Source organism: Callithrix jacchus, chromosome 10 (genome assembly GCF_049354715.1).
Source record: "Callithrix jacchus isolate 240 chromosome 10, calJac240_pri, whole genome shotgun sequence".
In the NCBI taxonomy this organism is placed as follows: Eukaryota; Metazoa; Chordata; class Mammalia; order Primates; family Cebidae; genus Callithrix; species Callithrix jacchus.
The window spans coordinates 102,217,018-102,233,501 of record NC_133511.1 but is presented as its reverse complement, the minus strand read 5'-3'; the positions used below and the strand labels follow the sequence as shown (position 1 = coordinate 102,233,501).

Genomic DNA, 16,484 nt, shown 5'->3' with positions numbered 1-16,484 from the left:
AAATTGAATATGAACAGCAGTGCCATTTTCAGGCCTGCCCTTTAGACACACATACATGTGCACACACACTCACACACAGTCACACTATCACCATGTACCACAAACACCACACCACATACCTCCAGTGAATAATCCTCTATGCTCATTTTTCTTCTGCCACTTTGGTGTCAATGCTGATATCAGTACCCAGGGTAACCTTGTAAGTTGCATGTTGAAGATTAATCTCTGAATGGCTATGTGTGAGGTCTAGCTTCTTTGTACCCTTCCTCAGTGTCTAGGAACTGCTTTGGGTTGGTTACACCAAGAAAAACTAAACCTCTATGTTCTTTGCATCATCAGCTCTATTTGAATCTACTTGTTACAGCAGATAGCCTACCCTACTAATATAATTCAAATGCATATAAATTATGAAAATCAAAGCCCATGTATTTACCGAATTAAGTCCTTGGAGTGATTGACTTCTAACACCATTGTATACTCCTCTAAGTTTTTTCTGCATGTGTAAAGTATACATACATATATTACAAAATTGAGATCACACTACAGACACTATTTTAAGATACTTTTAAAGAGTTTGAGTATCAGTCTTATGCGATATACATTAATGTGACTAGCTAGCACTCTATGCCTTGACTAAATAATAATTATATACCTGGGGCTAACAAAAGCCATGCGATAAACCTAAAACACTCTTCAGTCTTTTAAAAGAGCACTTTGCTTGAAACTCAGCAAATGAGATATACGGAAAAAAGAGCATTAAACACTACCCAGAAATAAGTACAAATAACAACTTCTACCCCAGCGACTGAAAGGAAAAGCAACAGCAAAACTCTACATTTGATTATAAAAAACAGAACACCCTCCATCTGGCCATCTATCATTAGTCTTGTGAGTATATTTTTTACCAATAAGGCTAGGATCTCACTATAGACAAAAGCAACCAAACTCCACATTTAATGATCTCTTAGAAGTACAGGGGCTAGTGAGCAATTGATATGTTATCCGGTGTTTTTTTCCTTGGTTCTGTATCCTTCGTATTTATGGATATTTTCAGACATTCTTCACAAAACACTGAACACAGAGCTAGTACATGGTAAACTATTTCTATCGATTATTGTCTCGGAAGGTAGTACTTGCCTTCCTTTCCTGATGACATTTCTCTTTTTTTTTTTTTTTTTGAGACAGAGTTTCGCTCTTGTTACCAGGCTGGAGTACAACAGCGCGATCTCGGCTCACCGCAACCTCTGCCTCCTGGGTTCAGGCAATTCTCCTGCCTCAGCCTCCTGAGTAGGTGGGATTACAGGCACGTGCCACCATGCCCAGCTAATTTTTTGTATTTTTGGTAGAGACGGGGTTTCACCATGTTGATCAGGATGTTCTCAATCTCTTGTCCTCGTGATCCACCCGCCTCGGCCTCCCAAAGTGCTGGGATTACAGGCTGGAGCCACCGCGCCAGGCCTCCTGATGACATTTCTAACAAAGCTTAAGAACACTTAGACCATCTTCCAGTTTTTTAAAGGTCAACTCTGGTTTTGCTCAATCACTATTCACATTTTCTATGAGAACACACCGTTCCATCTGCTCTGAGACATCCTTCACATGTGTCTTCACTGGCTGGTCCCTTCTACCCTCCCTGTGCATAAGTCTGAGTAAAATGACCCTCTTTCATGTTCCCATAGCATTCTGCCTATGCCTCTATCCAATAAATCAGACTTATTTTTGTCATTATCATCACATGTATGGAGAACCTCCATGTCAGACACTATGCTAAGCATTTTATATGCATTTTCTCATTCAAACCTAATAACCTATGTCATAATGTTCAGTAAATGCCTAGTGTCAGAACCAAGACTCAAAGTCAGGCAATCTAATCGAAGAGATCATATTCTTAAAAATCAGGGGTAATAGTTGGTTTTCTTGCCTCTGCTTCTTTCATCCACAAACATCTCTTGATCAACTATTATGGATCAAGCTCACTTTCACAATACATTATAAGCACGCTGAAATAAAAGACATTTTCTAAATCTTAGCATTTCTAATGTTCAGTACCATACCTGAAAAATAATTGCTGCTCAATACATTTGTGATACATCACTAAACATAAAGGCACATAGCCTGTTCTCTCTCCCGCCTCTATAGTCAAACAGGAAGAGAAAATAAATGCTGCTGAAATAAAAGGGAATGGGCTGGCACCTGCCTGCCACTAGAAATACATTAAAAAGAGGCTGGACCTCTGCAGGTTAACATTCTTCATCTTTTAAAAATTGAAGTAGACCATACAATTATAAAGACTATAACTCAATTTGTTCTAGAATCTTCAACATTAGAATATGTTGGTCTTCTAAAACTCTATCCTCCATGTTTTTCAAATCTTTTAATGGTCCAGAGAATACAGAGATCATTGAGGGTTCAAGTTGAGATAGGAAAATCCACGAAACTGGAGGGGCTTAAGATAGATTTTGAAGAATGGGTAGGATTTGGATCAAAGCCAAAGATTTGGCACTTTCCAAGCTAGGGGAATAATTGAGTCTATGTTATGGTTAGTTTGGATCTAGACTAACTAAAATAAAGATTAGAAATCTATAATGATGAGAACCTAAGGAGATAGTGAGGTGGAGGAAGATAGATGATGATGAAGATAGATAGATACATAGATACACAGACAGACAAAGTGGGTTCTGACCTTAAAAGAGACCTACAAAGCATAAATTGGAATTAATGAGCTATTTTTAGTTTATAAACAAAAAGTGACATAATAAAAGGAGTATTTTTAAAACATATTGGCTTGGCAGCCATTTGCAAGATGGAATTCCAAGAAAGGTTCCCTTTTTATTCTGTGTCTTTTTTCTCACTTGGGCTAAGGATCTATGAGCAATCTCAAAATGACTGCAATTCAGGGGAAAGAGCCATTGGAGAAACTGACCACAGAAGTTAGGTTGCAACTACAAAAATATTCCTCACACAACTGAGCCTGCATATCCTGTTCCTTGGCAAAGAAACAACGTCATCTAGGGAGCATTCCCTTTGCCTTAGGCGGTCCCTCCATAGTGGGTAAACCACTTTACTTGTTCTCTTTTGTCCAACACTAGTATCCTTAGTCCCAGGCCTGAAGAATTTCATAAGAATTTTTTCCAGAATTGTTCTCTACAATGAAGCATTCCATCCCTTATTCCTAGTGAAGATCCGGAATGGCACTGCCCACACACTTATAATCAGATGTGTTCCAAAACCATAGTCACTAGCTGGATAACTACTGGCTTTCTCCAGTGATTCACACCTGCCTACAGAAGGAAGCCAAATCCCTCCATATGGCATTCAAGACCTTGGCAAAGTTGTCACCCACTCTCTAGCTCTCTAGCTCATTATTAACTCACAATCAGAACTGTGCCTCATAGACTGTCTACACCAGCCAAGCTAATTAGTTCATGGAGCAACAGCCCCATGTCTGCTGCCTACCTTTTGTGATCTGGCCTTGCTCAGAAGTTAATCCTCATCTCCTGACCACTGATCCCTTATCCATTCTTAGCGATCAGTGTTCTTTAACTTCCAAGGCCCACAGGAATGTCCACTTCCTTTAAACTCCTAATGAAATCACTGTCTACCAATGTCTTAGGCACTTTAAACTTTTATATAATTCTTTAATTCTTCTTGTGAGCATCCTTCCCAATCAATTACACTTCTTTTGGCAAAGACCCTGTTGAAAGCTTTTCCATCCTTCACAGACCCAAGCACCAAATCGGTGCTCAATAAATACTCTGAAGTAAATTTATGATGACTAATTATTCATCTATGCATTTGATGAAATGGCAATGGGATAGCAGATTTGAAATGGGTAATTCATCATTTTTTCCCTAGATTTACATTACAGAATTCTAATTATAGTGACTCTTGGTATTACATATGGTTGTTCAGAAACAGGATGCAGTTTTAGCTCAAGGATTTAGTTTGCCTGAGACTGAATGTAAATGACTGTATTATTCTAAAGTAACCATACGTTGTGCCTCAAAATAACTTTATTTTTTTACCCTGCTCATTAATGCTCAGCACAGCTATCTGGGAAGACACATCAAATCAGTACAAATCTGACAGTCCATTTTTCACTACCATTCTCTTCATCTATTGCAAAACAAACAAGGATTTGCTAAGCTGAGTTTGCTTCTCAGTGAAAAAAGCCTGGTAATAGTAAAATTTCTCTAAAAACACCTATGCTTCTTCAAGCCCTGAAGAATATATCACATCCATACTCATTGCACCCTGGAAAGAGAAAAAAGGAAACAGGTGTCATTAAAATTTTTTAAAAATGCAGTAAACTATCTAAACCACACAAAATTTAAAAGTTGGGGATTGTCTATTAAAATTACAGAAGGGCCACGTGCTTTATAAAAGAATGAACTGTGGGATTTTATAAATACATCAAATTCTTGGCATTTTGGATATGATAATCATTGTTTCAATCACTACATTAACTCTCAAACACAAATGTGCAGTTATTTGTCATTCTGTTGAGATATACATCTGAGTCATACATGCTGAAATGATTCTTATTTATCACCTGATTTCATTCAGTGTCACAAACAACTCTGTCAGGTAGATATTATAACACTCCCACTTTACAGACTTTCGAGAAAAACATGCGAAATTTATGCTTTATTGGCCTTCATAAATTTGAGCATTCCTGAGGCTGCCTGCTCTGTTTCAGTACCAGTCTAATTCCCAGGAGTAGAGCATCTCAGACACAAGTTTTATTTAATAATCTTTTCTTTTGTTGGCTTTTGAATCTGTAATAATTTATCAGGCTTTTTTCTCCTCTACCCACACTGAGATTGATCGCATCACGTCAGATTCTCTAAAATTCACAAACCAAGTTGGCATGTGGTGGTGGCAAGAAGTGGCAGAGAGGTACATAGAAGAATGCCAAGGGAACAAGTCCCAAATTTCCTGATCAGGCCCCTGACAAAGGTCAGTGTTTGTCATCTCCTACTTACTCTAGCTTCAGCAAAGTAACTAGCCAAAGTAACTTTCAGTAACTGGCTAAAGAAATGCAACAGGGGTGATACAGTCTTTCAATTGGCAAAGTTTGGGCAAATAGTCTAAACTGGGTCTTAACCAAAACTGGAAAAAAAGGAAGAAGGGATGAAAGTATTAAAATGAAAGAATTAATCTTTCTAACTCCCCAAAAGTCTTTCCAAGAATATAAAATTCCAGTTTTTTTATTGTGTTATGTTCTTAAAGACACTAGTATGTTAGGAGAATCTGAGGGGCACCTAGATATGTTAGGAAGACCTAAACCCTTCACCATCAAGGATCTAGAATTTTAGAAATACAATACAAAAGTAAAGATGAAGGTCAAAATGTCATTCATTAATCGTGTATATGGATCAAAGGTGGCAGCTTGTGTGAGAGCCAAATGCACCAAGTCATTCCCTATCCAAACCCATGGCCACACGGGGGCAGCACACCCAAGAGGAGTGTCAGTTCTTAAGGCTGACCAGCCATTGCTTCTCACTGAGAAGAGGAACCACACTCAAGACCTTGGATAGATTCTTCCCAAACAATCAAGAAACCTGTTGCCTTCTAACCAGGTACACAATCCCTCCCTGTCAGGAGGAGATTGAGAAGTAAGGCAAGAGGCCACAGGAGTATGATTTGGGAAAATCACTCTTCATAAAAAATGAGGAGGAAAGAGCATCCTCCTCTACCAGGCAGGACCTGTCACACCTCAGCACATTTACAACCCAGAGAGCAACTCTATTAGTCCCCTGACAGATGTCATCCTAGGAAAGGGGCAGATATAGCTGGATCCCATGACTTCACAATTATCACATCCCCTTGGGACCATATAAGCCACACTCACTATATACCCAGTAGCCTCTGGGAAAAGAGGAAAATGGAGGAGATATGAAAATTAGGAATATAAGAACCTCAGAATCTACTTTTACCTTAAGGAAGTATTCTATTTTCTGAATTGGGCTAAATAAATTTGCTTTAGCCCACCTAAAATGTAGGACTCTTATGGGATATTATTAGCCAATAAAGATAGAAAAGAAATACATTTTCTCTGTGCATCTGAGTGTGGAGAGAGGAAATTTGCACCTACCAGATACAGCTTACAAAACAAAACACATTATAAAACAGGGCAATAAAAGTTAAAATAGACCAATGAAATTAAAATGAATAAAAGGTATACATAACCAGACTCCTGAAATTTACCAAATTTAATTACCAAAGTTAATTTACCAAAATTAATTTACCAAGTTAATTACCAAAATTGATCACAAAACTTTGCTTCGAGCTTGCTAGAAACTGAATCAAAATGAATTCTTGGCATCTGAAAAAAAGGTATGCAGTTCAGTCAGTCAATTCATGGATGATTCCTCCTCCGTCTATTAATTTTCAGTTTCATTTTGAAAGCTGTGATTTCTTAATCTAGAGGTTTAAAGGAAATAAAATTTGTAGACAGAGATTTAATAGTGTAGAACAAACTCTGACTTTAAACCAGAAAACTCTGGAAGCTGAATTAACATTTGGGCCACTAGGGTGCAATTTAGAAAATTACTGCTTCATGGGCTCAAATACAGTAGTACCCCAATGGAATTAAAGATTATAACTAAGTCTATGCTTTATTAAATTGCACCTTGGAGTTGTGTGGTACTGGAGTCCTGTACTATTGGGTACTACCCTTCAGGTACTGGAATTTACCTGTTTGTTGTTGCTCTCCATGGAACTAAAGGTAATTATCTATTAGCATGAGCTTAGAAACCAAACAATTTTTAACCAATCCTGAAGGAGAAAATAAAAGAGACATTAATTCTATTAGAATGAACAAATACTTCTTCCCTAGTTTGGTCCATACTGTATAATATTTAATGATGCCAAGCATAATAGATTATTTAATAAAAGTGAGTTAACATTTAATGTAAATAAAAATATTAATTGGTAAACAGAGTTAACATTTAATGTAAATAAAAATATTAATTGGTAAACTGAACTGGATTTTGTTTTGTGTTTCAAGCGCCTTAGGAAAATGAGATCGATTTACTTCCTCAATCTAGGATTCCTTAAAATAACCCTTGAACCCACACATGAACTCTGAGAACTTTCCTAAGTACAAAATACCTTCACTGTCCGATATGGCAAGAATAAGCCAATATGCTTATTCAAATGTAAATCTAAATGAAGTAAAATTTTAAAAGATTACCAATCCAGTTTCTCAGATACTCTAGTCACATTTCAAATAGTCAATAGCCACATGTGACTAATGACATGGGCACAATGACCTGAATTGTAAGTTCCCTTCTAAGACCCCAACTAGAAGCACAATAATATAAGCAAATATTTTTCAGATTTATCTTTCCACATATATCCTTCCCTCCCATCTCATCAAAAGGGCAAAATTGCTCCTCAAGTAACCATCATAACTGTTCCCATTACCTTACCTTCAGATACAGACTGCAAGAGAAAAAACTCACATAGACCTCTAAAGAGGATATCAGAGGTAACTAAGGAACTAACAGAGGGGATATTCCAGGAAAAAATAATTACAATCCAATGAAACAGTCATTATAATAAAGGTACAGAAATAAGAACTCTTAGTGGATGGGAGTTCATGAGAAGGAGTGACATTCTAACTAGGTCTCAAGTGAAATTAATGCTTCCCAAAACCAGAAGGGAAAGAATGAAGGGTGTTCCAGATGAGACATTTCATGTGAATGCATAGAGATGCTAAAGAGTAAGATGTGTCTGGGGACTAAACGAAACTAAATTATAACATGAAATTACTGGGGGGAGGATAGATGGAAGAAGCTGAAATTAGAATCATGAGTAGAAGCCAAACTGAAAGCATGCCATCCTGTGGAGGTAGGGCTTACTCTGCAGGGGCCAAAAAATTGATGAACATTTTGGCATATTGCACATTTATGCTTTGAAAAAAAGGAAATATTTGTTGACAAAATAAAAATGATCATCAAATACATATAGGACAATTTTTTTTAGGACATTTATACCTCATGGCAACTTACTACCAGATGCCAATAGAAGTAATGTTCCTATACACATATTCACACTTCTATAAATATACATATAAACATATGTATAGATTATCGAAACATAGATATGACTATAAAATGCTAGTGAAGCTGTATGAGTGTGTGTGTATGAACCCAGACTTCCACACACACATGCACACACACACACGCACACACATACAAACTAAGTGTTTATGTCAAGGCCTGTGTTAACGACTATTGCTATTTTATCTCGTTTTAACACTTAGCAAGTACCTCAGGGTATAGGAACTACTTTCTCCATTCTAAAATTAGAAAATTATGGCCTAGCTGGGTTGTGTATCTTACCCAAAAACAGACAACCAGGAAAAGGTAGAATCAGACATTTAAGTCAGACATTTATGATTTTTTTAAATTATACTTTAAGTTCTGGGATACATGTGCAGAATGTGCAGGTTTGTTACATAGGTATACACGTGTCATAGTGGTTTGCTGCACCCATCAACCCGTCATCTATATTAGCTATTTCTCCTAATGCTATCCCTCCCCTAGCTCCCCACCCCCTGAAGGGCTCCAGTGTATGATGTTCCCATCCCTGTATCCAGGTGTTCTCATTGTTCAACTCTCCCTTATGAGTGAGAACATGTGGTATTTGGTTTTCTGTTCCTGTGTTAGTTTGCTGAGAATGATGGTTGCCAGTTTCATCTATGTCCCTGCAAAGGACATGAACTCATCCTTTTTTATGGCTGCATAGTATTCCATGGTGTATATGTGCCACATTTTTAAGCCTGTGCTTTTATCTTTAGTCAATATTCCCTTTCTGTATAATATAACATACTTGATTCACAAAGATCCAGGCCTGGCATTCTTGAAATATGTTACATAAAATACAAAAAAAAATAAAAAATAAAGAAAACATCTGATAAAGCTTGATGTCTAATACACACATCATAACTCAATAATGGCTTGGGATAATGAGATCAATTTACTTCCTGTATCTAGGATTCCTTCAAACAACCCCTGAACCCATGCATGAACTCTGAGAACTTTCCTAAGTACTATATATCCAACATGGCAAGAATAAGCCAATATGCTTATTCAAATGTAAATCGAAATGAAGTAATTTTTTAAAGATTAAAAATACAGTTCCTCAGTCACTCTAATCACATTTCAAATAGTCAATAGCCACATATGACTAATGACATGGGCACAATGACTTGAATTGTAAGTTCCCTTCTAAGGCCCCAACTAGAAATACAATAATATAAGTGTAAGATTTATTGCTGAGGTAAAATGAGGAAACTGAGGCAAGTATAAGAAAGTAAGAAGCTAATTTATTCAGCTCCCAGGCGAGCTTCAGTGGTCCAAGTGAGGGCCAGAGAAGTTACGCCCGGCTGTTCAGGGAGTGGGGTTTATGGGGAGGGCAGGCAATTGATTGGCTACTGGGGAAACAAAAGAAGGCATTTCTATTGGCTGTCGAGGAGCAGGAAGTACATCGAATTAAAGTAGGAAGTACATGAAACTAGCTGCTATTGGTAGGTGGGCAGGACCTTGGGTACGTGGGCCTGCCAGGGGCGAACGGCTGTTGCTGGGCAGGGTACGGTGGGGCTTCTTTAAAAAATTTCTCTGGAGGGTTTTTTAACAGCGGGCTGGAGGTTGGATGCATAATTCAGTGCTGAGTGTGGGCTTGGGCATGGTATGCAGAGGCGGGTGCGGGGAAGCCAGATAATGAGCTCGGGTGATGACGCAGTTATCAGGCACGGAGAGTGATGAATGTGTCCCTTTGACTCCCGGCAAGGCAACCGGCCTTACAATAAGGAAATATTTTACAGATTCATCTTTGCACATATTTCTCCTTCCCTCCCATCTGATCAAAAGGGCAAAATTGCTCCTCAAGTAACTGTCATAACTGTTCCCATTAACTTACCTTCAGATATAGGCTGCAAGAGAAAAAATTCACGTAGACCTCTAAAGAGGGTATCAGAAGTAACTAAGGAACAAGCTTTGTAGCCAGTTCAGGAAGGGGAGCACAGGAGGAAGGTGTTCAGCTGCCCCATGAAAATTATTAACATTAAATGGCATGAGAGTTGGAAGGGGAGGTAGTGGTAAAAAAAGGAAGCTTAGTAGGAGTACAAGGTAGCAATCAACATTGTGTTTTCTTTCTTCTATGAAAAAACTATCTCCAAAGCTTCACTTGGTTATTGGCAACATGTTGATACTTAAGTCTCAGCTCGCTTTCTTCCTTAGTTCAATATTGAGAAGAAGCTGTTCCTTTTGAGATTTCCCACTGTTTAATTATACTTATCAGGGCCTTAATTCCTGGAAGACACCAAGGTCATCCCTGAAGTAGGTGGATTTCCTAACCTTCAACCAGTCACGAAACCTTGCCTGCCTCTGTGTCTAGGTAACAACAGTGACATCAGATAGACTCAGAACACAGCCATTTCAACTTACTGCATTTCAACTCTGTGGTGCTACAGAGAGTGAACAAGAAGGAACAGGGGTCCATTCACAAGTGTGGCTCAAGGAAAACAAAAACTGCACAGATTTTCTTGTAGATTTGTCTGTCTTAGTCACATAAGCCTGACCCTTCCTTCTGCAGGTTGTAATAATTTCAGATCTTCATGAAGCTCAAGGCAATTCATCAACATTAATCAATTTCAACACAAACTTTGGGATGAAGGACTGGCTATATAATAGAATTGCCGTAGCTGCACAAACATAATCCAGAGAAGACAAGAATCTTTTCCAGAGAAACTCAGGTAAGGAGCAGCAAGAAAATAAGCTCTGAAAATTAGAAAATTAGACTAAATAATCCTCATTATTACTATTAACCATCATAAGGTACTCCTACACACACACACACACACACACACACACACACACAAGAAGAAATAAATTCTATTTCAAAAGTGACTTGGAGTTGGAATTGAACCTCTTAAGATCCAAAATGGACCTCAAAAGATAATCTGTAAAAGCAGAAAAAAAGAAGCCAGGAACAGTTTTCTGGCTTCCTCCTGTGGCACTCCCTCCACTCTCTCTTAATATCCTGGATCAGTTAGACAGCAATTACTTACAAGAAACAGAAAATCATGTAACTGTGGCTACTACCAAAAGTTTAACTAAGTCATCTAATTTAACGAAAATTCTAGAAGTAGGTGTTCACTTGCCAGCTCACAACGTCAAAACTGATGCAAGATTTCCTTGCCCTTTTCTTCATTATTGTTGCCTCGTAGTTGCAATACAGTCATTGCCTCTCCAGTAAAAGAAAAGCAAAGAGCACATCTGCCTATGCCTCATTAGTCAGAACTACACTCCATGGCCACCCAACCTGCAAATGCAGCTGGGAAATTGAGTGTTTTAAACCACTCACATTGCTGCCTCAAACGAAATGAGGAATCTGTCAGTAAGAAATAAGCGAATTAATACTGGGTGGCCATTTTACAATCTTTCAGACGTGCTGATTGTCCAAAACAGTTTCATCCTTTCCAGATCAGACACAAAATTTAATCTAAAAAGCCAGTTGTTTGTGTGTGATTACCCGAGAAGGTAGGGACGTGAGGAAGTAAACCTCACTCTTCTAGTTAGGCTACACTGCCTCCACTTACCCACTCAAACCACCCTTTTCTATTACTCTGAGGCTATAGGATCAAGATTACAGTCTGAGATTCCTTGATGCCCACACATCACCCATATCCCAAAGGGAGAATAGACAAGTGAGTGACAGTTTAAGAAGCTGTCCTCCAAAACAAATGGTGTATAGCTTTTGTTTCAAGTGAAGAGTATCAATAGAAGAGCTGATAAATGATAAAATGTGAAAGAAAAGAAAATCCTACCATATAATATTTGTTCTCCCGGTCCCTTTCTCTCCCTCTCCTCTCTCTCTCTCTCTCTCTCTCTCTCTCTCTCTCTCTCTGACACACACACACACACACACACACACACACACACACACATTTAAAATAGTCCTTTTACCAACGAAAGCAAAAAAAAAAATATTGGTACAGGATTAGGAAATTTAAACACCAAATAACTGTACATCTTTTGAAGGAGGGTGAATTTGTCAAATAGAGCTTTAAAAGCAAAGATCAACTGTTAAGATAAAGAATTCATAAATTCATCCACCTTTATTTTAAAGTTAAGCTATAAAAGAAATTTGTACAAATACATGCTGGTTTTTTTTTGTTTTGTTTTGTTTTGTTTTTGTTTTTTTTTTGAGACGGAGTTTTGCTCTTGTTACCCAGGCTGGAGTGCAATGGCGCGATCTCGGCTCACCTCAATCTCTGCCTCCTGGGTTCAGGCAATTCTCCTGCCTCAGCCTCCCGAGCAGCTGGGATTACAGGCATGCACCACCGTGCCCAGCTAATTTTTTGTAATTTTAGTAGAGACGGGGTTTCACCACGTTGACCAAGATGGTCTCGATCTGTTGACCTCGTGATCCACCCGCCTCGGCCTCCAAAGTGCTGGGATTACAGGCTTGAGCCACCACGCCCAGCCCATGCTGTTTTATATGACTATAATTAGATATTTAGCTTCTTGAGGTTAGGATTTGTTTAGAGCATGAGAGAATTGCAGCCAGTCAGCCTCTAAAATTCATTAGAGATTGAACCACCTCATGCAGAGAGATGGCCATTCAACCTCTGTGTACTATCCTTAGTAGCGGGTGTCATTACCCAATAAGAGAGCCAGCTTGTGCCTAGGGTGACCAGTTGTCCAAGTTTTCCCAGAACATAGGAGTTTTCTGGGATACAAGATAGGAAGAGCTAAAACTAGGGAAGTCCCAGGCAAACTGTGATGAGTTGATCACCCCACCTTTGCACATAGATCATGTTACCCCTAACCTGACCCCATTTCTACCTCTCTTGTTCTGCTTAGAAGGAGAGGAATTAGGGAAGAGCCCTGTAGTTATCATCAAACTTAATGACTAAAATAAATTTCTAATTATTCAAAATGTCCTTGTACATGTTCAAAGTTTTTATTACGGTTTATTATGTGACATCTGTTTCTGAAGGGAAAATTTAGGAACATAGCTCATAAGATGTACTTTGTTTTAAATTTTCTTTCGATTTTACCACCTGCTTTATAGCAGCATGCCACATTTAGACAGGCTCAATCCCCCTTTTCACGGTTATATTCAATGGCTGCAAGACAGATGTGTCCAATACATTTGATTTCTTTGGCATTTTGGGCACAGACTTAATTATGATAAACCAATCCGGTCTTTTTTTACTTACCCTCCTCCTCAGAGTGGATCACACTGATAAAGTGTGATTTAAGTATATATTTCAGTAATTCTAATAATTGACCTAGGGAAATTAAAATAATTTTTCCTGCTCCACTTGTCATAACCTATTGAGATATCATTCAAAATGTGCTACTGTGGGGAAAAAGAAACATCTATGCACACATTATTGCTGAAATTTCCTGGCTCTTTGCCTCCCAGAAGAGCAATACATGAAATATTTATTCAAAAATGGAAATATTAAGAATTAATTGAGTTCAAACCAGCCTAATTACTTTATGGGCATTTCTTCACTGCTTAAGGTAACTCCAAATTATCTTCAGCTCTGCATAGACTGTGGCAACTAGAACATCTTGAAAAAAATGAAAAAGTCCTCTCGAAAAGCCAACTTGACTGATTTAATTCTGTTTAAATAATTGTAGGATGAAGTGACTGGTTTCATGTTGAAGGAATAAGGCTAGAGGAGTTAATGAACTCTAAGCTACATGAGACCTAAGATCATTCGTTCTTTCCTTAACAAATATTTATTGAGCACCTACCACGTGCTAACCACTTTTCTAAGTGCTGTGAAGAAAAGAGACAGTTTTTATCCTAGTGAAGCTTACCTTCTGGCAGGAGAGACAGACACCACCCCCTCAATAGTGATGATAAATAATATGAAGAAATGTAGCAGGGCAAATTAACGAGACAGGTTTTCTTCTGCTTTAAAGGAGGAGTGCTCTCTGAGAAAGTGACCTCTAAATTGCATATAAATTAATTCAAGAAAGGAAAGAGCTATCTCCCCCCGCATTATCTTTACATGTATTGAACAGTGGTTCTCAAAGTGTTGTATCCAGATCAGCAGCATCCACATCGCCCTTGAATTTGTTCAAAATGTACATTCTTAGGCCCTACTTTAGACCTATTTAAATCTGAAATTCTGGGGGCAAAGCCCAGCAACCTGTGTTTGAAGAAGTTGAAGAATGTGTGTTTTAGAAGTTCCAAATTTGAAATGGATTGCTCTAGACAATCATATCCTTTAAGATCTCTTAAATGCTCTCTTCTTCATGAAACCTTCCTGGATCTTCATAGTTGAAAGAGATCTCTTTTCTTCTCCAAGATCCTTCACCACATCACAAATAACCATCCAGAGGCACTTGGACTTGCCTCTTGGTATTACTGCTAGGCTACTCATTTACCTGAAGACTCTGTTTGTTACCCATCAGCTCCTTGAAGGAAGAGACTGTGACTATTCCATCTTCGCATTCGCAACAGCGTGGCAAAGTCCCTGGCACAAAGCAGGCTTCCAGAAATACATGAGGAGGTGATGTGGTAGTCTAAATAATGGTCCCCAAAAATAGTAGGTTCTCATCCTTGGAAATTGTAAATGTTACCTTATATGGAAAATGTCTTTTCAGTAATGATTAAATTAAGGTCTAAAGATCCAAGATTATTTGGATAGGTCCTAAATGTAATCACAAGTATCCTTATAAGAAAGAGACAGAGGGAGATTTGACATACCTAGAGAAGGAGAAAGCAATGTGACCAGAGAGTCAAAGGTTGGAACAATGTGGCCACACGCCAAGGAATGCTGCTGTCACCAAAATCTGGAAGAGGCAAGAAACTGATTCTTCCCTAGAGCTTCTAGAGGGGATGTCACTCTCCTGACACACTGATATCGACCCAGTGATTCTAGTTTCAGATTTCTGGCATCCAGAACTGTGAAATAATATATTTCTGTTAAGCTACCAAGGTTGTGGCAATTTGTCACAGCAGACACAGAAACTATTATAGATGATCACAACTAAAAGTTGGGGATGGCTTTTTGGGGCATCATCTTGGCTAGTTTTAGGGTCTGGTTATTCAGCAAAACACACGAATCTAGGTACTGGGGTAAAGAGATTTGGCAGATGTAATTAAAGCCCCTAATTAGTTGACTTTAAGTAAGAGAGATGATCCTGGATGATTCTAACTTTATCCATTGGAAGACTTTAAAAGCAGGAATGACGCTTCCTCAAATATCATGAACATAACCACGCAGTTCCAGCCTGCTTGTGATCTACCCTTCCTGAAAACTCATGGATGACAGCTTGAGCTCATGCCTGTGAGTTCATGCTTCTTCATGATTCCTGCCTGCGCCTGTTAAATCCAGGTGAAAATGTAGATATTGAACATTTACTCTGTAGCAGGTAATATATGTACACTGTATTATTTAATCCTGACATCAATCTTATGAGTTAGGTATAATTATTATCCCATTTTATTTATAAGAACATTTATACTTAGAGGGATGAACTGAATTACTCAAAGTCACATAGCTAAAAGAGGCCAGAGTTGGCATTCAAACTCAGCCAGTCTGATTCCAGAGCCTCAGTCACTACATCCAAGTGCTGCCCAACAAACTCGTGCCATGAGTGTGTCCAAGTCAAAGTGGGAGAATCACTGCAAGGAGATTTCCAATCCACTTAAATGCTTCGGGCTTATTAAGGGGAAACAACAGACAGAGGAACGCGTTTAGGATGAGCATGAGTCCCATAAATTTGGAACATTCATGGCAAACCTTGAAGGTATAGAAAAGAGTTGTTTCCCAAGTAAGTTTGAGGACTTCAGCACAGCTGAGCACAAAGCCTCTTCTGCTGTCTTCCATTGGTGGGGTCACTTCGCCAAACTTCCTTGTTGCCCTTTCTCTCTGAGGCAGCAACTGAACTGCACAGATGTGCAAGACAGCAGGGGATGGACAGCCCTGGTGATAAAATAGAGAAATTTAGGAGCCCTCCACTGGGTTTCCGCATACTCTCCCATAATCATGAGAAATAGAATTTTATCAGCACTTGCCCCAGGGTGCTAATTACGAGTAAGATTTTCATATCTGGCATCTTGTAGCTAAAAAGAAATTTGCTCCCTGCAAAAGAGAGTACTATGCCTAGTTGGGAAGCTATTACACAGAGAAAACTCATGCTAACATTCTTCATTATAGAGAATTCAGCATAGGTTGGTTCTAAGGCAGTCAGAGGTAAGGATAGAAATTGCCCAAAGAATGAGAAAGACCTTAAAATGAGGGAATTTCTTCTCTAAGCCAGTCCTGCTGCTGTGGTGGTAAGGAATTCATCAGTGCAGGTTCCAGACTCAACTCATTAAACACATGGCTTTGGCAAATGACTTACTTTCCCACAAGGAAAATTGGTTAATTTTTTTAATATTATTGCATAATACATGTTTATTTAATAAATTTAAACAATGTATAGAACATGGAAAAACAG

General features: G+C 38.5%; 1 protein-coding gene across 1 annotated transcript in view; it reads right to left on the bottom strand.

Annotated features, from left to right (window-relative positions):
• Positions 1 to 15,468: 15,468 nt before the first annotated feature.
• The window catches only part of IFTAP (intraflagellar transport associated protein), a 253,244-nt gene continuing 252,228 nt past the window's right edge, over positions 15,469 to 16,484 (bottom strand). Inside the window, exon 12 of the transcript XR_004730616.3 lies at positions 15,469 to 15,967. The gene's annotated coding sequence lies outside the window, so the exon portion shown is untranslated. The remainder of the gene's footprint in view (positions 15,968 to 16,484) is intronic.